The sequence below is a fragment of the Artibeus jamaicensis genome, unplaced genomic scaffold (assembly GCF_021234435.1).
Source record: "Artibeus jamaicensis isolate MK-2021 breed Jamaican fruit bat unplaced genomic scaffold, CSHL_Jam_final contig_797, whole genome shotgun sequence".
Classification (NCBI taxonomy): domain Eukaryota; kingdom Metazoa; phylum Chordata; class Mammalia; order Chiroptera; family Phyllostomidae; genus Artibeus; species Artibeus jamaicensis.
In genome coordinates this window covers 29,466,724-29,489,413 of record NW_026521977.1, presented here as the reverse complement: position 1 = coordinate 29,489,413, position 22,690 = coordinate 29,466,724, and the positions used below count along the sequence as shown (strand labels likewise).

Genomic DNA, 22,690 nt, shown 5'->3' with positions numbered 1-22,690 from the left:
GCACCACATGGCCCCTGTCTGCAGAAATGTCAAGATGGGCCACAAACCTAGCTCTCAGGTGCTTGGTAACCACAGCCAAAGAGAAGCAGGATCAGCCACGAGACTGCCGGTGCCGGGAACAGGGAAACAAACCGAGTGTTCTGAAGAAGCACATCCTTCCCTGTGCAATTTCGAGCCTGAGAGGAGTTTTTCCATGAGACCTTCACGAAGGGACACACGGCCCGGGGCCTCCCACCACACCCCCAGATGTCTCTTCCAGACGTTCCTTCTGTCACCAGCTCCTCCTGTAATTCAAAGGCATAATCCCACCGAGGACAACTCGGCCAAAGTGGGCAAGTCACTTCATCCCTTGGAGCCTCAGTTACCTGCTCTGTAAAATGGCCCATCTGCTGCTGCAAGGGTTAAACAGGATAAGGTCTGATAACTCGTACGCCTGACACCCAGTGGGTGCTCCATAAAGATCAGTTCATCGCTTCTGCAAGAATGCCAGTTCCTCCAAGCTAGAGCTCTTGGTCTGAATTGGCCACTGAATGTAACCCAAACCTCCATAATGTTCACTGGCACATAGTAGGTATTTAGTAAATATTCGCTGAATGAATGAATGAATGAATGAATGAATGAATGAATGACGTTCCAGCATCAGGTTCCTGAAAACAATAGTGCCACCAGATAGTTCTAGAAAGGAAAACAGATAGATTCGAGGTAAAACAAAACTCTGGGGAAAACAAGAGTTTTTATTCGCCCTCCCTCTTACAGAGTTGTAAGCACACTGAAGGTCTGCAGAAGTCCACAAGAGACACCCGACTGTGGCCGGCCCGGAGCTCTCCAGGCTTTCTTGACCTCAATGTCCCTCTACCTGGAAACACAGAGAACAGAAGACAGACCCACAAGTGTCCTCAGGAGCCTAGGGGACTCTAACTGAGCCTCAGAAGGAAAGGGACAAGAGATGGAAGAAAAAGAGTGCCCCCACTCTCCAAGCCAACCCCCTCTCCCACCACCACCTGTTAACGTCGGCATACATTCCACTTTCTAAAAATCACATGGAACCTTCAGACCCAAAGAGCCCCCTCTGTCTGTTCACATGGATGCTCTGGCTGCCCCTGAACATTCCCGAACCCACTTGCTCTCAGCTCACCTGCAGTAAGAGCAAACTCCCAGGGTCCTGGGTCGGGGTCACCTGCCGGCAGAAAAACACCCAAGTCGAAGCAAGGATCCCAGAGACTGGGTCGGGGAAGGAGCCTTACAACCCCCCCCCCCCGTGGGTGGCACTGTCTTTGAAGTGAGGGACAGGGGTGGGGGACCTGGGTGTGTATCCCAGCTCCCGGAATCCCCTGAGGGCTGCCTCCAGGGTACATCACATGCTTCTGTTTAGTGCACTAAGCTCAGAGGCTGCCTGGCAACAGGTTCTTCTCCCTGTGTTTGCTGCTTGTTTGCTCAGTGACACCCCCACAGGCTGGTGCCACCACCCAGGCTCCCAGAGAGCCAGAGAGCAGGTCAGGCCGCCCCAAGGACGAGCACCCCCTCCTCCACACAACCAGGGCTCTCCTGGCCACGCCACAGGGCTTGCCAGGAAATGATTAAGGAGTATTTACTGAGCACTTCCGGGCAGCAGAGTCTGCTCCCAGCCTCAGCTCCCCACTCCGCCTGCAGGCCCTGGTGCCCATTTACTCATTTGTCAAACAGTTGTCAAGCACGTACCGAGTACTGAGTACTGAGTACCAAGTACCAACAGGAACCCGGCTTCTGACTGGAATGCTGGCCTTGACCTCAGACCCCCCTCTTCTGGGGGGCGGCAGGCCTGCTGTCCACAGCTAACCCAGATTCATGGTCCTAGTACTAGGTGCCTATTCCATGTGTTTGAAAGAAATTAAAGTGGCCGTAGGCACACATGGGCCTAAATAGAGTTTAATGTCACTTATCGCTTACCTTCTGCCTCATGGGGCTGGAGGCCCTGAATGCAACCTCAAAATGCATTCCTAGCAGCCCCCGTGTACAGGCCTTGAGTTAGGCGCCAGGCTTAGGAAGATGGATGAGACCCCTGGGCGCTCACTCGAGGGGCTCACTCTGAAGGCTCTTCCCCCCAAGGCCCCCTCCGATGCCCCCCTCCCTTCCCACCTCCCCACCCGCCCGTGTCCTGTTTGCCACCCGGACCGGCCTCCCTGAAGCTTGCATCGCGGAGCAGTTGCCCTCTCTGGCCCCACTAGATCACAAGGTCGGCGGCTGCAGGGAGGCTGCCTCCCGGTTTTACTCCCCTGGCACCCAGCACAGAGCCTGGCACAGAGCAGGTGCCCGGGGGGACCGAGCGGAATGAACAGGAGTGGGAGTCCACATCTCGGCTGGCTAGGCCTTCCAAGAGAAAGCCTTCTAGATGCCAACCCAGAAAACACCACCTCAGGCTGTGGTTAATTCAATTAGCACCACTTAGAGAGAGGGTGTGGATCCAAACGGGCTGATCACAGCCAGGCTGTTGCGAGCAAGGTGTTCGCAAACAAAGGGAGCCTGGGACAAGGCAATGCCCTCACCCCACGCCCCAAGGAGCTTTAGACCTAGACTCGTGGGACCCCCAAGCGCCCCCTAAACACACACGAAGGGAAATGCTGCAGCCCGGTCTCTTCGACAGAGCTGCCCTGACTCTTCCTCACTGCACTTTTCTGTGCTCTCTCCTTAAGCAGATTTTTTTTAAAAAACTGAAAATCACTTATTTACCACCTTCTCCTGGGGTAGTGATCGTGGGCCCTGCAGCCCTTCAAACCCAAGTTCAAATCCTGCCTGTGTGATCTTGGCAGTTCACTGGGCCCCTCTGAGGCTCGGTATCCACGTCTGTTAGGGTAAGAAGCCCCACGGCGCCAGGGGTGGTGTAAAGGTTCCATGAAATAAAGTGAGGAAGTGCCTGGCCCAGGTCACCGTCAGGACTGAACAGACGCCTGTCACTTACCCTTCCCTGGGAATCTTCAGAATTGGACCCAAACAAAGGCGAAAAGTACAGTGGACCGAGCCCCACTCTGGAACCCAATGGCCCGGGTTCTAATCCTGACTCCACTGCTCCCAGCTGTGCAACCTGAGACAAGATACCTGACCTCTCTGGGCCTCCGTTCCTTCATCTGCAAAAGGAGGGTAACAATACCTGACCTTGGGCAAGACCCTCGTGAGGATGGAAGTGCTGGGAACAGGCGTGGCTCACAGGCCGCTCTCCACGTACACACCTGCTCCTGCCACCATCGCTGCCCCCCCCGCCCGTGTCCAGCCAGGCTGCCGCTGGCCACAGGGCCCCGGGAGACAGGCAGGTGGCTGTGAGCAGGGCTCCTGCCCGGCCTGCAGTGGGGATGGGCGTCCTGCGGCCCCGACATGCTCTGTTTGGTCAGACAGCGTTGTGTTTGGTTAATTCGATCGACATCTTTTAAAAGCAGGAGATTTAACCTTAAAACCTCTGTGTTTCCAATTTTTCTTAAGAAATGAATCTGAACAACTGACAACACTGGGTTCCCGAGGGTTCGAATCCCAGCCCCAACAGGACTAGTCGGGTGGCCTGTGGGCGGGTTACTCAGCCCCCGCCTGTCCTCTCACTGTGCGCATTAAAAATCAGAGCCACCGCCTGGGGTTGCAGAGCAGGTTAGATGGGCTGAAATCTGTGCAGCACAAAAAACAGTGCCTGAACGGAGAGCGGGGCCAGGTAAATTACACACTTTAAAATGGTTAAAACAGTGAATTCATGTTACGTGTATTTTAGCTGACCTACTGTGGTGATCATTTCACAACAGATGTAAACGTGTATAAATCAAACTGCCGTGCTGTCAGCTGATAGTGATGTATGTCAATAATTTCTCAATAACACGGGGGGGGGTTCAAAGTGGGGAGGGGCAGCCCTTCAAACACGTTCCCTCAGGCTGCAGGGGCCCCCAGCCCTGCCCCCTGCTGCCTCGCTAACGCCAAGCACTCGCGTGGGGCCCCATCCGTTCCCCGCTGCGCCCCTGCGTCAGAACTAGGTGAAAGCACTGCGTCCCTCTCCTAAACTCCCTCCACTCCAGACGGCCGGTCCAGCAGGTGCTAAGGCCAGACATGGAAGCCAGGCTGCCTTCTGCCTCTGCGCCCAGCTCCCGTCCATCTCCTGCCGGCAGCCTCGCCCCGTGCACAGTCACCCCTGGCTGCGCGGGGAAGAAGCTCGCCCGGCTCCAGGCCACGATAAGCAGCAAAAGTGATCGAGCCTTACAGATCCAATGTCCCACGGCAACTCCCGTGTGAGACCGAGCACCGAGAAGCAGGCTGCGCCCACGTCCATCCCTGCTGTGCCCGGTGCATCTGGCCCCCCAGCAGGCAGCAGTGACCGCCACTGACCTCTGCCCTGCCCGCCTCCTGGAACGATGCTCTCACCCCGCTGGGGGAGCCCCACTTTTTATGTGAAGGCCCCACTCAAGCCCCACCCCCTCAGTACATTCGACCAAAGTATACCAAGCACCTGCCGGGTACCAGGCCCTGGCTCGCGATGCCCGTGGGGAACCCAGTCTATTCGGGGAGACCTAAAAAGAGTAACTGCAGCATGTGTAAGGGCCTGGTCGCAAAGAAAGGGCATGTCACAGTGGAGGAACTTCGAGAAGTGCCACGTGGCGACACGCAGCGTGTCCAGGATCCAGGACCCAAAGCCCACTGGGGGCTCTGATGGAGCAGCAGATGACTCAGTTGGGTCTGACTGTGGGGCACCCTCGGGGCCGGAACTCCAGTGGGAGGGCCAGCCTGGAGGCACGGAGCCCTGTCCCCGAAGGCCCCGGCACCTCACTGAATCCTCGCAGCCACCCAGGGCTAAGTCCTGTTCCCACAGCACAGGTGAGACACCTGAGCTGGTAAGTCCAGTGACCTGCCCAAGGGCGCAGGCCCCTCTGTGGCAGAGCTCGGCCAGCCTCCACCCAGGTCTGCCTGACTCGCTTTTAAACACCACACTGCAGTGTGCTCACATATCCAGAGGAAATGCACGTTTGAGCTTGAAGTCTGGCTGATGATTTCACCCAGAGCAGTTTATAGCTCACGTCATGTTGCACCCACACCTCTCAGTGGCTTCCGTCACCAACATTTTCCCATGTTGTTAGCATTCTCTCAAAGCACCGCTAAGGACCGCGGAGCCGGCCACAGTCTCAGCAACGCCCCAAGGCTCCTCATTTAGGTTCTAACCCACGGCTTCTTGTTTTCCTTTTGACCCACCAGCCCACACAAAGCTCATCTCACTGAGTTCTCACGGGGAGGGGGAGACTCAGCACCCCTGATCCCACCCACTGTGTGGCTTATCTCGGATGAGGATGAGTAAGACAATGACTGTCACCCTTGTGTCAGCAGGTTGTACTGAAGGAGGGGCCCTGCCCTTCAATCCCCAGCCTGCTCTCAAACTGGGCTTCCCAGCGGTGCCCACCATGCATTCACCTGCTCCCTGAGCTGGTGTCTCTACTGGCTACAAATGCAAGGAATGGGGGTCACAGGTGGGAGCCGTCCTGCAGCCAGCCCCTCCAAGGTCCCGGCAGGGTCACTCTCCCTCAGATGGCCCCAAACAGCAGAGATGCCAGAGTCCAGCAGGCACCGTCGACTCTTCCCCGGAAGGAATGGACATGCCCCCAGCAGGTCCCCAGGCTCACGTCAGAACTTGGCCCCAGAAAACCATTTCAACAGCCACCAGAAACAGGTCCCAGAGGTGGACCCACTATTGGAACTTCAGTGTCTGGGAGACCCAGGAAGCCAGGCTCACACTGTCACTAGCTGAGTGGCCTTGGGCAAGTCCCTTCTCCCTCCTCTGGGCCTCCGCCTGCAAAGTGAATCCTTCGGGAGAGACAATCCTTAAGGTCCCTTCTTGGTCTGAATGAGGCCCTTGGGCCTGGCCAGTTTTAAAAGTGAACAGTGACTGCACTTCAGGACACAAACTGATCAGTACAGTCCCTGACCACCAGCAGCTGCCTAGAGTCAAGACAGCAGAAACATACAGAGGAAGGCTCTCACACCTCTGTCCCCTTCGTCCTCATCGCCAGGACAAAGGTCCTCATAGTCAGGACAAAGACAGTCACTCTCTGATGGCAATAGAGGCAGGACTCTGACTTAACCTAAGAAAAACATCTAGCTTGCATTCCATAGCCTAGCTTCTCATATTAAAACAAATGTGCTTGTCACCCTTAAAAAAATTAAATGACTGATTCATAACAACCCAGCAAAATACTGGAGCCGGAACAAGAGCAAGTCACCGGGATGCCAACTCCAAAGGGGAGCTTTCTGTCTTTATTTTCCAGCTGGCGGTGACAAGCTTTTCACAAAACCCAGGCAGGCTGCACGCCAGTGATAAAGGGGACAGTCAGCCCTGACACTTGAACAAAGACAGGCCCAGATAGGAGAGGCCACCGAGTGACCTCTAGGACCCAGGAAGGCCTTGCTGGCTTGAAGGTGATGCTTGGCCACCAGGAGGGAGGGGGGAGGGAGGGGGGAGGGAGGGACTCGCTGCGGGAAGCCGCTGGTGCTGTGTGCAGCTTAACACCAGATTCTTCCCAGAAGCAAAGGCTCAAATTCAAAACCTAGGAAAAATCAATAGTCTCTGGATTGTAACCAGCTCATTAGCCTCTGGGTAGGAGCTTTCACAGGGTTCAGAAGTCCCCCAAAAGGGCAGGATGTCCTCCCAAATCAGCAGGCTCCCCACCCCCAACCTGCCTACCTCTGCTGCACGCACCCCCCCCCCCCCCCACCATCATCAGCTCTGCACAGTTGAGCAGGTTCTGGTCCCTCCTCCACTCTTTCTTCTCTTCTCCCCCCACCCACCACCACTGACATCAGCCTCGAGGGGGACAGAAAACAGGGAGAAGAGCTCCAAGTTCTAGGTGAGAAAGGTGAAGCTCAAAAGGGGACAAGATCACCAAGGTCCTGCCAGAACCCAACCCACTCTACGGCTCCGAGTCAATGCTCTTTCCAGGTCACATCCACACCCCAGGTCCCGCCTCTGAGCACCTCCTGGCACCCCACACCCCACTCACATTTGTGCACACACGCCCGCTCCCTGCAGCTCACTGCCGCCCTACGACAGTGCCCTTGGACGCACTCGGCCTCCGGGCCCCTCCTGACGAGGCCCCGCCGAGCAGTCACCTGGCCCACCTGGGGCAGGAGGCAAGCTGGCCAGCTCAGAGCTGAACGGAGCAGAGACCAACCATTTTCTAGCTGTGAGGCTGTCTTAATCTCGTTGCATCTTAATACCCTTGCCTATAAAAGGGGAATAATAACAGAGCCTGCCCCACAGGGTCACTTAAAACGAACGGAGCCCACGAAACCTGACCTGGACCAGCCTGGAAGGAACAGAGACGCACGGGGCTCAGCACAGCCCCCTGCCCAGAGGCTCCACACACCTCTCGCCTGTTCAAACTCCCACCACGGTGAGAACCTGCGTCCCCGAAAAAACCTGCGCACACAGGTTCACGAAAACATGACCCATCATACCCCAAACGTGGAATGAATCCGCATGTCTATCAAGTCACGAAGGGGGAAATAAAACATGGCACACCCCTGTGATGGAATAGCATCCGGCCATGAAAAGGAGCGGGGCGTCGAATACGCTCCAATAAAGATGGACCTTAGAAACTAGATGGTGAGAGAGAGACGCCAGCCCCAAAGCACGCGAAACTCGGAGACTAGGCCAACTCTCAGAGACAGAAAGCAGACTGGCGGCTGCCGAGGGCAGGGGGGGGGGGGGGGAGGGGGGGTGACCGCCAATGAGTGTGGGGTTTCCTCTGGGGGCGGTGATGACAACAGTCTGGAACGACAGTTCTGAGCACGAAAACAATTGAATGTGCACACTTTGAAAGGTGAATTTTATGGTATGTGAATCCTGTCTCAATAAAGCTGTTACCTTTCAGTGGCCACCCCCAAATGTAACAAACAGTCAGATGATTAATATTTATAATATGAAAATAAAACCCTCCCACGATGCCTCATGCTCTACAAGACGGAGTCTAAATCCTACAGACCTCCAAGACCTTCAAGTCCCCAGCCCACCCGACCCAGGCACCCTGAACTTGGCAGGTGTGACCCTTCCCTGTACAGGAAGGAGTCTTCCCCACCCCGGGCCCGGGCCCCCAACATTCACCCCCGAACAACAGCCAAGGGCACTGGCTCAGCCTCACTTCTCTGTCCCAGCGCCTGGCTGTTACTCTGAAGCCTGCAGTGCCTGTGACTTGCAGTTCGCCAGCCAGCCTGTCTAGCCTCTTCGGCTGAACTGGAACCTCCTGAAGGAAAGATACCTGGACTGGTCTCTTTTCCTCCTCGTCTATCCCCTGCCTCCGGCCATGGTGGTGTCAATGTCAACAGCAGTAGCCCCAGGACTTCCTGTGTGCTAGCTCCTTATCCGCACAATGCTTGCTTTATATCCCGACCTCCACAGACACCGCCAGACCGGTCTGCAGTGGGGAAACAAAGGCAGGTGGTGGAGGAGGGGTAAGGAGGGAGAGGGGAGGAAGCTAATCAAGGTCACAAGCAAGGGGCAAAGCTGGGATTTGAACTCCACTTTCTCTCCCCTCCGCACTAGCACCTGCTGCCACCTGGAAGCTGTAATCGAGAAGGTCTCCGATCTAGTAGGTGCTGGGTAACATTTCATTCTGCAGATGGCATCCAACCATCACATGATGTGAGCTGAAAGCTAGACATGGAGAGCAGGCACCCCTAACGTCAGCTCTGAAAAGGAAGTGAACACCCCCGATTGTGTCTGCAGTCAGGTGAGATACAACCAGGCCCAGCCGGCTTCTGGCAGCACTTGGCATTTTTCTTAAGTATCACCAGACAAGTGCAAATTGCAGCAGAACACAGAGAGTGACTTGACATTTTCCTGAGCATGAAAAAAGAATTTAATGAATTTTTTAAAAGATCACACAAAACAGGTACTACATGAGTCACTCGCGGTCAAAAGGCAGCGTGAGGCAGCCACCACACAGCCAAGCTGGCAGGTCTGCAAATATAAATATTAAATTAAGATCAGTGTTTAGAAAATGATAACACCCAGTGCCGGTGCGGGCGTAATGAAACAGGCAGTCTCGTGCATTCCAGTGGCCGTGTAAACAATGCCCGCCTTCTGGAAAGTCATGTGGCCGGTCGGTCGGGTCAAAGATTATGAAGGTGCCTGGAAATTAATCTGGAAGAGCAGATTTCTGCTTCACAGAAAAAGCTAACTGTGTGAAAACATTCACTCCTGCACTAATTAACACAGTGAAAAACTGGCTGCTGCTTAAGTCTCTAAATAAGCAGAAGGGTAAGCGAGTTACAGTGTATCCACTCCACGCAGCTTCCTGCAGCCTGCATGAATCACCAATCATGGTGACAAATGTCATCCGCATATCACCGTGGGGAAAAAGTTTGACTCACTTAGCCACTTGTCATTAAAGGATCTAAAAACTAACTGTCCCTGCTCTGCGGTCACAATTATTTCAATTAAGAAGCCACCTGCGAAAAATCGTAACTGCCACTACTTTAAGATTATAATAGTCCTGTGACCAGGGGGCACTCTTTTCATTCCTTTAGTTTTTTAATTTCTTTTAATGTTGTCGTACTATTCTGATATAATTAGGAAAAATGAATTTTTTAAACTCATTTTGCAGCCCACTGGGTCCCGTATCAACACGGAGTCCTGCCCACCCCAAATTAAAAATTTTGGGGTGTCACATATGGCTCTGGCTGTTCACGCTTCCTTCCGTCTATCCAAACAGGGCCAGGCCTCCCAGAAATGCCTCGGCAGGGTGACAGCCCACACAGCCCCCTGCCACTCACAAATCCCCCTTCTCCAATTAAAATTATCACGGAAAAAAAAAAAACAAAACAGGTAACAGCCTGGAAAATGAAGGCTTGAAGAGTTGAGGCAATAGGGCTGAAAATTATTGTTTTAATTTTTTTATTGGCCATGATCACAATGTCTGGCACTAAGTGCACACTCAATAAATATCTCAGGCAGACGTCTGAACGGGAAGAGGCGCCCCCTCGCCCACGCTCCCCGAGCACCAGGGCTCAGAGCCCTGCCTGCAGGTCGATCTCCCTGAGGTCCTGTCAACAGAAGCTGTGTTTGGAAGTGAGCCCCACCAGCAGGAAATGGGTACTTCTGTCACCAACTTGAGAACAAAACAGTAAGAAAACTTAAATGTCACCGTGAGCGTAAAGGTCAAAGGGGGTGGAGGCGCTAACTTGTCCTGAGTGTCTCGACACCACCACCTGTTCTGGGGTCACAGGGCGTGATTTCACGATTTCCCAACCTTGACTCCAGAGCCAGGGTGCCAAAGCTTGAACTCTGTTTGCTCCATTGATTCACTGTGTGACCTCAGGCCGGTTGCCTAACCTCTCTGTACCTCGTTTTCCTCTCCCTCATGAGGTGGTCGTGAGGATTCACTCAGTCAGAACACATAAAGCACTTAGCACAGTGCCTGACACAAAGAAAGCATTCAATGATGGCTTATCATTAGTACTGCGATTCCATTTTGCAGAGAAGAAAACCTGGGTCTCAGAGAGGTGTGGTGATTTCCCAAGATCACACAGCTAATAAGAGCAGTGCTGGGATTCAAACTCGAGTCCAAAGGGCTCCCAGATCTGCCCTCCTTTTCCTAGAGCTAGCTAAACCCCACCCCCAAGGATTACTGTGATCCCCCCAAAACACATCCATACACACACCACACACATACACCCATTTGGGGCCGCAGGGGCAAAAGGTAAGAATATTGTGAGATAATCGGAAGTAACACGGGGCTGAGAGTCAATAAACCCGAATTCTCATCGTTCGGAACCTGGGGATAATAACAGCCCATGCCCTGGTTCTTCTTTCAACTCGTCCCTCCAGCAGCTCCCCTTGGAGGCAGGCCCTGTCCTGGGCATGAGGGACGGAGCAGAGGACCAGACAGAGTCCCTGCCTCCGGCAGTTCCTGCTCCAGGGGGCGGGGAAACAAACAGCCAACTAACAAGACAGTTTCCGTGGTGATAAGGACGGAGGAAATGAAGCAGGATAAAGGCACCGGGGCTCTGGGCAAGGACGAATGAAGGCCTGAGAAGGAGCCAGGAGGATCAGGGGAAGAACGCAGCAGAAAGAGCCCCCAAGGGAGAGAGGGTGGTGCCAGTGTGCACCCCAATACAGCCAGTGAGGGTGTAACAGGGGTGCCAGTAAGTCGGAGGAGGGGGGAGCCTGGCCATCCCATCGGAACGGAGGCTGAGGCTCTCGCAGGCCGGCGTCTGGGATTATCTAAGTGCAATGGAAGGCACAGGGGGTTTTCAGCAGTGGAGTCCATAACTTTGTGGGACAAGAAGTCTCAGCATGAAAGCAAAAGCGCCCGTATAGGGCTGGCACTTCATAAGGGGCTTTTCTCCTGCTTTCCTTTCTCCTCCCGCCACTAACTGCACATAGCCCTGGATAATCTCGCTCCTTCTGGGCCTGTTTCCAAAAAAAAGATTTCATCTCAGTGGTTCTCAACTCTGGCTACACATTAACCTCACAGGAGGAGTCTGGGGAGATTACAATAAAACAACAAGGCAGAAGGTGGTGTGAGCCGCTGGGCAGGAGTGGGGGCCGCCATCGGCACTTTCCAAGAGGTCCCCAGGGGCAGCCACAGTTGAGAAGAGCCCATCTCAAGGGGCTTCGAAGGACCACTTTCTCAGGAATGAAACTGGAGACTCGGACACTCTTTATAAAAGATCCCTTGCAAAAGGGATGTTCGAGGTTTTATGAGTTTCTAGGTCACCCTCCACTGAGCAAAGTCATAGGCCTCAGTGTCATCTGCTGTCACCAAAAGAGCAAATAAACAGCACATGTGTCACCCCTTGTCCTTCTGTGTCCAAGGCAGACATCACTAGTTGATCCCAGCACCCTCTCCTGCTAGCTGGGCCAACCCAGGTGGTCCGAGGGCCCTTCCACATGCAGGGCCCAAGCAGCCCCCACGAATCACTTGAAGACAGACACAACATGGAACCCACTGGTCTTCCCTAGCCTCAAATCCCTAGGTCCTTCCTCACTTGGACGTTCTTTGAGGCAATGATCCCTTTTATCTTCTTACTAGCGATGATTAACCACCAAGGTGCCGGGCAGTGGGCTCTGCTAGTTCCCGGCCTGTCAGACAAGAGATCACACATTCTATCCCCAAGGGCGGATTTTGCTTTGGATCCTCAACCTCAGACTCTTTGTCCTCCCCAGTGACATCCCCCGCCCCCCCCCCCGCACCGGCACCCCAGGCAGCTGCACCCCCACACACCTACTGAACAGGGCCTGAGGTAGACTGTGCGATTGGATCATACAGTTCTACTCCCAAGAAAGGCTCATCAGAGCCCGAGCTCCGGCCACCACCACTGAGAGCCGAAACAAGGACACTGACGGCGGCCGGCACCGAGGAAGCACTTTCTGTGTGCCAGGCACCGCACTGGGGCTTCCCGTGCACTTTCTCAATGAATCTGATCGCCAGCCTCTGACATGTCCATTTACCCTCATTGGGCACACGAGGAAATGCAGGTTTGCAAGCTCCCGGGTTTCTGTAGAAGCAAGATTAGGGATGAGCCACATCCCGGGCAAGTCCCGTCACCTCTCAGTGCCTCGTCCCTAAAATGGGCGTGACACGCAACCATCGTAGGGGTGACAGGAGAGCGCAGCACAAGGAGTGTGGCCGTGCAGCAAACACCACAGAATAACCGGCTGGAACTGAACTGGGCAGGAGGAGCGGACGACCGTGAGTCCCCACCAGGTGTGCCCCACCCTGAGCTGGGACTCCTTTCCCGGCCTCACGAAAGGGATGTGTTCCTGAAAAGCTGTGCCAGCAGGGAGCCTCAGGAAGCTGCTGCTCCTGCCTCCCGCTGCTCCTGCCTCCCGCTGGTCCTGCCTCCCGCTGGCCGTGTCACCCTTCCAGGGGGTTTCTCGGGTTTCCTCCCTGCCTCACCCCTGCCAGTCTCCCAGGCCCTGAGGTCCCTGAAGGCGCTATCTCTGGGTTTCTGTCCTGGGGCCTCTATACTCTCTAAAAGCTGAAAACTACTCCAGGGAGCTGCGGGGAAGAGACCTTGGCAGTGACGCTCTTTGTAACGGGATCTCCCTTTGCCGGGTCCATCCCTTGTGCAGAACTTGGCACATTTGGCCTGGAGGCTCCTAACGAACCCTGAGCCTTTCCCTCAACTTCACGTCCCCTGCAGCAGAGCTTAGCACCACACATATCACATTAACACTGGCTTCCTTCCCCACCCGGGCAGGCTGGGGAAACTGGCAGCTCCTCCCACTTCGGGGAGGCCGAAACCCAGGCTGGCAGCACGGGGCAACCTGGAGCACGGGAGTCCCCCGGGTGCCGACTCCCAGCACCGGGTGCACTCGGCCACAGCATCCCCACCAAGTGCTGGCGGAGCAAGCCGGGAGTCAATGTGAATCCTCTCTTGAAACCCAGCTGTCTAGCTATTTGTCACATCTGTAAATGCTCATGTTGGTTCAGACCTATAGTCTCACTGCGAGGAAGGCAGCCACCACCCGGTCACGTGGGAACAGGAGGACAGCCAGCCCCACGACGAAGACCACCGAGCCCAGGAGGTAAAACAGGTATTGCCTAAAGCAACCGTTCTCGACCGGGGTGCTTCCCCCCTAGGGGACATTTGGCAATATCTGGAGACATTTCTAGCTGTCACAGGTGAGAGGTGGAGGGCGCTTCTGACACCCAGGAAGCAAAGGCCAGGGAGCCTGCTTAACACCCCAGGGTGCACAGGGCAGCCCCCAACACGACAAACTATCGGGCCCCAAATGTCCATCGTGCTGAGGCCGAGAAACCCTGGTCTAAAGAGAGAAGCTGTCCCACTCACGCCAACCACACTGTCAGACAGTCTATGTGCCCCGCATGTGCAGCTTCAGAAAGAAGTCACACTCTGTGGTCAGAGGGAGGCGGAGGCTCTGAGTCTCATGCCCAACGCATCGTTCCTTTTCTTTCTCAATGTTTACTAATGGTTGAGCAGAAAGGAGGTCTCGGGCAGCGTGGCTTGCAGGATGACAGGAGCCCCAGGAGTGGGCGCAGGCGCAGAGTCAGAGGGTGGGCGCTGGGGAGCAGGCCAAGCACGAGGTGGCAGGGTCGGCGTGGCAACTTCCACGAGACGAGGGAGGCCGGCACCCCTCGTTTCGTCAGTCCCGCCTGAAGTCAGGGCTTGACGGACTGGCTCGGCCTCACCTGCCAGGAGGAAAGGCAGGCAAGACTATCTCCAGTGTTCTCTCCAGAAAGGGCTGGTGTGGGCAATGAGCTCTCTCTTGAGTCTCCCTTCTGGCTTAATGAGCGTTATTCTCGTAGAGATAGTCACGATTCAAAGTGAGTGTGTGAGAGCTCCCACCCTTCCCCACCCCTACAATTTCTCTTCACACAGCAGGATCTGGCAATCACTCCTTTTTTAAGATTTTATTTATTTATTTTAGAGGCGGGGAAGGGAAAGGGAGAAACACCAGCATGTGAGAGGAACATGCATCAGTTGCCGCTCACACGCCTACAGCTGGGGACCTGGCCCACAGCCCAGGCACGTGCCCTGACTGGGAATCAAACAGGCGACCTTTCGGTTAGCAGGCCAGCCAGCACTCAACCCATTGAGCCACACCAGCCAGGGCAGCAATCACTTCGGACAACACATCACCTGGGCACCAGGCTGGCAGAAGTCGCTTGAACTCCTTCAGAACAGGTCTCAACTCTGGGGCCCACGGCAGCTGCAGTCCCGTAGTCTGGAGGTGTGCTAATACAGAGGGTGAGTTGGGAGCAAGCCATTCAGAGCCTACCTGCTAAGTGCCACTGTCTAGACACACCTTCCCTCACTAGTCCCTGTGACCCCGGTCACTGAGGCCTGGCCATCGCAGTGGTTCCTCGGCACTCGTCAGTAAGTTGTTCTGGAACTTGTGACGTGTGCCGAAATGGACAAGTACTGAGTGACTTTTTCCCGTAAAAAAATTTCTCTTGCAGGGCGGCACCGTGACTCACTCGAGTTTTAGCAGGTGCAATGAGTCACAAACACTGAGGGCTGAAACATTTTTTTCTCATCAAAATGCAACAAGTGCAGGGTTCAATGCAGACTGAAGCTGACGCGTTCCGAGGTGGGACTGTATGACCCATTTTGCAGATGGCACAGCAGGTGCCCAGGTGGGCAGATTCAGGGTCAGGGCTGCAGGAGAAGGTCATGCTCTGGGCCCAGCTTCTGCTGACACCAAATCCTGTACCCGTTCCCACGCTGCTCTTCCAACAGGACACCCTGAGCTCATGTCATCCGCGCCGGATCTCAAACTCCGTGACACCCACACTCACTCACAATGGGAAGGCCAAGAGCCCAGCAAAAGGCAATGAGGTCCTTCACTGGTTTCAGGCAGCTTTTACCGCTTATGGTTCCAGGTTCTAAAATCGCTGGCAAAGAAATTTTCATCTTCTGTAGCTTTAGGAAGCATTTCCTCCAGTCCCTGACGTCACAGCTCTGAGCGGCAAGTGTCAACGTGTCATCCATCCCACAGATGGCTGAGATGGCTCTCCCACCTACGGGAACGGCCCTCAAGTCCAGCTGTCCTCTCCGGGGACCCGCACACGCCCTGGCCCGTGGGGGCTGTCCGTTGCGGCTTCCTGCGCCCCAAAGGAAGCCCGCAGCTGGCCGGGTAGGTTCCAGCACAGCACGTGACCGTGGGCCAGGTTATAGCTCCCGGGGCCTCAGTTTCCTTCCCTCTAACTACCTCACTGGATTACGTGAATTAATAGGTACAGAGTGTTGACAAATACCCAACCTTCGGTCGCTGCTTTTGTTACTTTTATCATCTCCACGTCTCCTAAGACAGTCTTCAGAGATGTGCTCAGAGACTTAATCGCAAAGTCATCTTTTTAGGGTTCATCACAGCAAAACCTTTCAGAAGCTAGAAGACTAACAAAAGAAGGAATGAGATAAATGCAGGTGCTTCCCTATAATGTAACAATAGGCAACAGCTAAAAGTTACAGAAGCGAGGAGCACCTTCTGGCAAAAGAAACGTTTGCAACCTACTGTCTCCACCTTACAAACTGCCCCTGAGGAAAACAGGACAGAGACCCCGCCGCCCGGCCGCCACCCCCGCCCCAGGGGCCTGCAGTATGGAAATGGTTTGTTGTCTCCTGTATTTGCTGAAAAAGTTCTGGATGCCAATTTTGTATCTAATCTATAATATGCCCATGTTTGTTTGTTTGTTTAAAAAAAAAAAACACATTTCAAAAGACTTTCCACAATGCAAGCCTTAGAGGAAGAAGCCTCAGGTTCATACCGTAGCCTCCTGGGTGTCCCCAGAGATGCATCTACCACAGGTTTTTTTTTTCCTATTAGGTAAAAAGTGTAGGTTGTAAAGAATGTGTAAGAGGTAACGCTATTTTATTATAAATAGACAGAATATGCATAAAAAAGACAAAGATCACCCATCAAAATGGCACCAGGCTTATCCTTGGGGGAGGAGAGATTACAGGTAATTTCACTTTCTTCTTTTATTTACTTTTCTATATGTTTATATATTTTTAAAAAGCCTGAGCTAACTCAAAAGGGAACAGAGTCAGCCTCCTGCCAGCCAGGCGAACAGCCCCCGACAAGGCGTCAGCGTGAGTCCCGAGCAGATCGGTGAGGCTGCAGGGAGGGCAGCGGGTCCTGGAGGCTGTGAGTCAGTCCCCACTACGCGCCAGATGGGGAGTGACCCCTCGGAGCTCGGCCCACTGCAGGGGGCCCTGGAATCTCATTCAAAGTCACAACACGGTAGGCAGTGCGTGCTGGCTCTCTACCCAACACATTTACCAAAGGGCGCAGAGCATGCGCACAAGCTGTCCTGCTGGGGCGGCCCCCTGAAGTTTCCAGAAGGGCAGCTATGTGAGGCAGGCCTCCTCTGCTTCAGGACACCCACTCCCTTCCTAAGGGGCCTCTCCTGAAGTTGGCCCTTCCCACACCAGCGGTCGCACGACAGTTTTCAGCTACAATGCGTCATCAGGACCTTATACTGGTTTCCACTGTCTCTGGAAACAGAACCGCCGCCCCCCACCCTGCCCCTTCCACCGCTCCGTCCCCTGTACGCTGTGGCCTCCGGGGGGTGGGGGGGGCGGTGGGCAACGGCGGGACCCCGATAGGAAATCCACTCTAAGTGGAATTCAGTACACACGCACACACACGTCACACGTGTGCATGTAACTGAAACGAGCTTCATGACACAGTACTTGTCCCTCCTGCTCGAAGGACACTCCCTACCCCACTCCTTCCTAGTGCTGATCATGACTCACTGAACTGAGGTTTACAGCCACGGTTTTAAATGCGCTGCTCTCCAGCACGCGAGTCCGAGACTTCGTTTTCCAAACTTCCCTTTAGAAGCACATTTTTTTAAACACATGAGGTGGAACTACACACAATAGTCAAAGTACCAAAAACAGTAATTTCATATACAGTTCAACCTAATGATTGGGTGTGGGCCAAACGAGGGGATTCAATGGCCCGATTTGCCTTTTGTAAGCTGATTCCACATTTGAATAACGGTCAAACCTGGATGACACTGTGAGAGTAGATTATTTTGTGCAAAAGACAGATGTCTCCTGAATTGGACAAGCCACTCACAAGCACTCTGCGGCGCACCTTCCGGGGGAATAACAACGAAAAATGCAGGGATGCTGTGAGGATAGAATGAACTCATGTGTGTTGAGGGGCCTGTAAACTAGAAGGTAAAAATAATTCTTGTTCAGTTTTCTGAAGTAGTCAATTATGCCAGCATCCCAGCAAAATGAGGTCATGAAACAATAGCCAGCACCTTTGGGAGGTTTGCTCCCCGGTACGATCTTGTTGTGCAGGTTGATTTACTCCTCCAGATCCCTATGAGGTAGGTATTCTTGTCCCCATTTTCCAGATGAGAACCAACAAGGCACCAAGCACTAGAAGAGCTGGCCAAGGTCACACAACCAGCAAGAGGGGAATCAGGTCTGTCTGCCTCCAACACAGGCGCACTCAGCACGGGGCTGCCATCTCCCTTTGCACCCCCCCCCCCACAGATCTCCAGCTCCAGGCCCCAGGAACAGCAGGTCCACCAGTGTGGTCGCCCCCCTCAGCAAGGGAGGAAGAACCCCCATGACACAAGGGCAGGACAATGAGGTGGCCCCTCGGCCAGCAGCAGGAAACTTGCTGCCGGGAAGCAGGTGGCGCAGTCAGCAGACTCCCAGGCCTCCCACTGGCCTCCCACCTCCCTCCCACCTCCAGCAATTAGAGCCAAGGAGTAAGTCTCTAAACTTTCACTTGCTGGCATCCATACTCCCCTTAGCCCTACACAAAACGTACCCAGAGACAGGAGGTGGCCACAGCCAAGCTGGCCAGGTCACAAGAAAAAGAAAAGTGCTTAAGCCAATGCAAGAAGGACCTTGTTTGGGGGGCGGGGGTGGGGGTTGGGACTGGGTTTAAAAAAAGAAACACATGCTCAGTATCCCTGTTCTCTTTTAGGGCAAGAACAGGCCACACTGGCCGCTCTTCAGTCGCATCTCTTAGTCATTTATTAACCCACTTATATTCACTTGTCAAAACAGAAATAAGACTTAACCTGTGGTATCAGGGAGCCTCTACTGTCCCCCATTATACATTGTAATACATGCAGATATGTGTACGTATGTACACAATCCATTGTGGATTTAATCTCTTACATCGAATTTAAAAGATTTTGTACCACGATTTTGACAACTCATAACTACGGCCTTCTGCCCTAACTTTAAAATGTAATGCTTGAGTAAATGGAATATTTTCTAAGTTGTTTTGATATTTCTATACCCATTTGTAAGGAACTTTAACATAATGCGGCCTCACTTATCTAACTACTTTGTGTGAGAGGAAATACTATTGCCATTAGCATTTTAGAGGTGTGAACAGCAAGGATCAGAAAGGTTAAGGCACCTGTCCAAGATCACACAGCTAGTTAGGTAGCAGAGCCAGCATTCCAACCACGCTGCTTGGCTCCGAGATCTACACCCGCTTCACCATCCAGGGTTTTACCTAAGGAACAAGGGCTGCATTAAAAATAGCTGGAAACATATATATTTGCAACACAAATGAAACCAAAACACTAACCTTCTTAATACCAAAGAGCTTGTGAAAATCGATAACAAAAGGCAACCCCTCTCTCTCTCTCTCTTTCTCTCTCTAACTGGTGTTAACAAAAAAAAAGGAAGCAAGAAATGCAAATGGCCCAAAATGAGGGGGGAAAGTGTGCAACTCACAATTATAAATAAAAGTAACAGGATACGATTTTTCACCTCTCACAACTTGACGATCCTCAATTCACCTGATGGTACAGAGAAACAAACTGGCCCAGCCAAGGGACAAACTGGGACGATATTTGTGGAGGGCAACCTCAAACACCATCAAATTCTTAAATGAATAAACCCTCCAACCCAGCAGCCCTAAAACTTAAAGATTGAAGAGTATGCTTATGAAGGTTACATTGAAAGGTGCACCAAAAGAAATTCTCTGAAGCATGATTTATAAAGGGTGGAGGTAGAGACGAAAAATAACTAAAGTGTCCATGGATTGAGAAATGGTCCAATAAATTATGGTTCATTCACATATCGCAACATCAGGCAGTCATTTTTTAAAAAACGAGTGAAAGCTATTGGTACAAATATGAAATCATCTCTCAGATACCTTAGTAAATTAAAAGCCTAAGAAGATTACAATGTATATACAATGTTTTTAGAAAGATGAAGATGGATACACGTCTGTATTACATAGAAACATTGTTTTTCCTAGAAGCAAAGAAAGGGTCCCCACGGCGGGGGCAGGGGGGGGCTGGAGGGTGGGGGGGTGGCGGTATCTTTAAAGAGGACAAATACTTTTCCACGTTTCAGACTGCAGGGTTTTAAACCTGGGCTGCATGGGCTATTTTAAAGCTTCTACAGAACGCCTGAAGTTGGACACAAAATTCTAAATGCGTTCATTTCTCTGGGGGAGAGGGTGCTTCCCTTTCACATACTCTGTAAGGGTCTCATGCCTACCCCACCCCAGAAAGAGTAAGGACCACTGCCTTACAGGCTCCAAACTGGTGCCAAGTTTTCATTTCCACTCACTCGCTCCCTCAGACGCCACGAAATAACAACAGGCCGAGGCCCAGCTCGGCACCCAGAGAAACATCACCCCATTCCTGCCCTGCAGAAGATGATTGCGGCATAAAAACAATATTGTCTGCTCACGTCTCGGCAGTGGGTACAGCTTCCCTGCACCAGGAAGAAGGAAAAGTGGAACTGAAAATTATTTGCATGTTTAAAATTAGACCTTCTGTGGGAGCTGACACCACGGTGCTTTCAAAATGCCCCCACCTGCCACCTCCTCATCAGCGCCCCTCACCCAGGCATTTGCATGCCATGGAAATTCTGAGACCATGGGAAGACGGCAACTTCACTAATAAGGAAGTAATACCAAACTTCCTGCAGCTCCTGTCCTCCCTCCAAGGGGCCACCAGGAATGCCAACGAAAAGCCAGCCATACAAGGTGGGGACGAAAATTGCTACGGCGGTTCCCTGGTCTGAGGTAGCTGCTGCTCCAGGATTTGCACGGAGACTGTCTGGCCCTTTCGTTGTCATCCCCACCCCTTCCCTGGCAAATCCTGGGCCAGCCCTTTCTCGGAGCGGACAGCGAGGACATCACCAGCACAGCCCGCGGCCTGTCTCATGACTGGGGTCAGCTAGCTGGGGTCGGGGAGGTGACGCCTCACCCCCTCCGCCTGTGGAGCCCCGAGGGCAGGACTCTTACTCAGCACCGAGGCCTCCGCTCTGTGCCCATTTCCCAGACCGCGGCAACCTGTCACCTGTCCAAGTTCCCTGGAACCACGTTATCCTTGCGTAATTATTTAATGATATTTCCCTGTAGATCTCCTTCTTATTCAATTTCGGTAAACTTATTTACTAGGGCACTACAAAGAACCTCAGTCTACCTGGAAAATCATGGGCTTGATATGTAACTTACAATCTTTTTTCTCATACCCCTCACAAAGAAAATAAATAATTCTGAACATTTAAAAAATGTTTTGGGCCCTGGCCCATGTGGCTCAGTTGTTTAGAGCATCATCCCACAGACCAAAAGGTTATGGGTTTGATTCCTGGTCAGGGCACATACCCAGGTTGCAGAGTCAGTGAGAAAGCAACCAATCAATGGTTTCTTTCTCTTTCTCTCTCTCTCTCTCTCTCTCCTCTCTGTCTAAAAAGTGAGAATAGAAAAATGTTTTAAGACTGAACTAAGCTCATTTTGCACATGCCCCAGGAAACCCTACACAAAATGCTTGATAAGTGTTTTGTATAGAAACTAATGATCTGAAGCCCCACTTCTCCCCCCACAAATAACAACAGCAGCCTCATCCAGCCATTGAATTGTGTCTTAGATGTTACGTGGCAGCTCTTCTTCTATCTTGTTCGATCCTCTCAACTGCCCACTGGAGCAGGAAGTGTTAGTCCCTTTCCCCAGATAAGAAAATGAGGAGTCATGTACTTCAACTGCATTGCCCAAGTGGACGCAGCTACTGAGCGGCTGAGTGCGGAGCTGGACCCAGGTCCAAGCCCCATCCTGTCTGCACGAAGGCAGGCTTGACTCATAAGCTCAGGCTCCCCAAGAAGCATGAGCAAGAAGGAAGGCCCCTTGTTTGTCCACGATACAAAAAGAGTAGATGCTACAGAATTTCGGATTCGGAGAAGGCGAGACGACTCCCAGCCCCATCAGGGTTTGGGCCCCACCAGCCTGTCCCTTGACACAAAAGTCCCATCTGTTAGTGGTACTCTCAAGACCTTCCCTAAAACACACGACTTCTCACAGCGCAGGACAGTCACCCGCAGCCATGGTGACACTAGGCTTGGCTCTGCCACCTACCACTTATGAGTCGTTGGTAACTTCTGAACCTCAGTTTTCTCTCAGATGAAATGGGAAGGTGACAGCACCCACCTCTTACTATTTCCGAAACGATCAAATGAGGGAATGCGTGCAAGCCCTTCGCTCAGTGCCTGCCACATGCACTGTTACCTGTTAATGACAACACTACCAATCAACAGCATGATGTCAGTTACAATATCACCAATGGACAGCATGATGTTAGAAGGGAAATGCACCGGAAATTGCCTCTAACGCTGCACTCAAAATAATCCCCTTGGCCTAGCAGTGAATGAACTAAGAAGTAATTGCTGATGATGGGCTGGCTAAACCCAGGCCTACGGTCACACTGCAGCTCTGCCTAGGCCTCAACCCCAAGGAAAAATTACTTTTAGGAGCTAAATAACCTCTTTGCTGACCAAAATTACTCACTCAGGAGCCAGGATTCATTCTCCCTGCTAAGGACAGCTTGGGTATTCCGCGGTTATCTTTATCGTGGGGCTGAACTTGAAGTCAGCTCAAAGTCACAGTCTAACCATAAACCAATTTGCTCTGTTTTCTTAAACTGTCTGCAAACAAAACATAAAATTTGGTTTTCCCGTTGTTGTTCTGAAGCAAAACAAAAATATTTAAAGTCACCCATATGAGAATGTAACAAGCAATATAAAGAGGAGTTAAAATATTTTTTGTACTCTGGATGAAGCAGGTTGGCAAGCAGGCTCAAGGACTAGCTACAGCAGACAGTGAACACAAACTGTTATTACTCCCCAGTAAACAAGAAAGCAAAGAATATGCAAACCCACAGCTCCAGAAGACCAACCAGACAGCTGTCAGTCACCAGCTTTTTTTTTTTTCCTTTTTAAAGCAGCCCACTAT

The 22,690-nt window shown here is 52.6% G+C and overlaps 1 protein-coding gene across 3 annotated transcripts in view; it reads right to left on the bottom strand.

Annotated features, from left to right (window-relative positions):
• Window positions 1–22,690, bottom strand: part of PTPRJ (protein tyrosine phosphatase receptor type J) — a 142,306-nt gene that overhangs the window by 116,591 nt on the left and 3,025 nt on the right. The window lies entirely within an intron of this gene.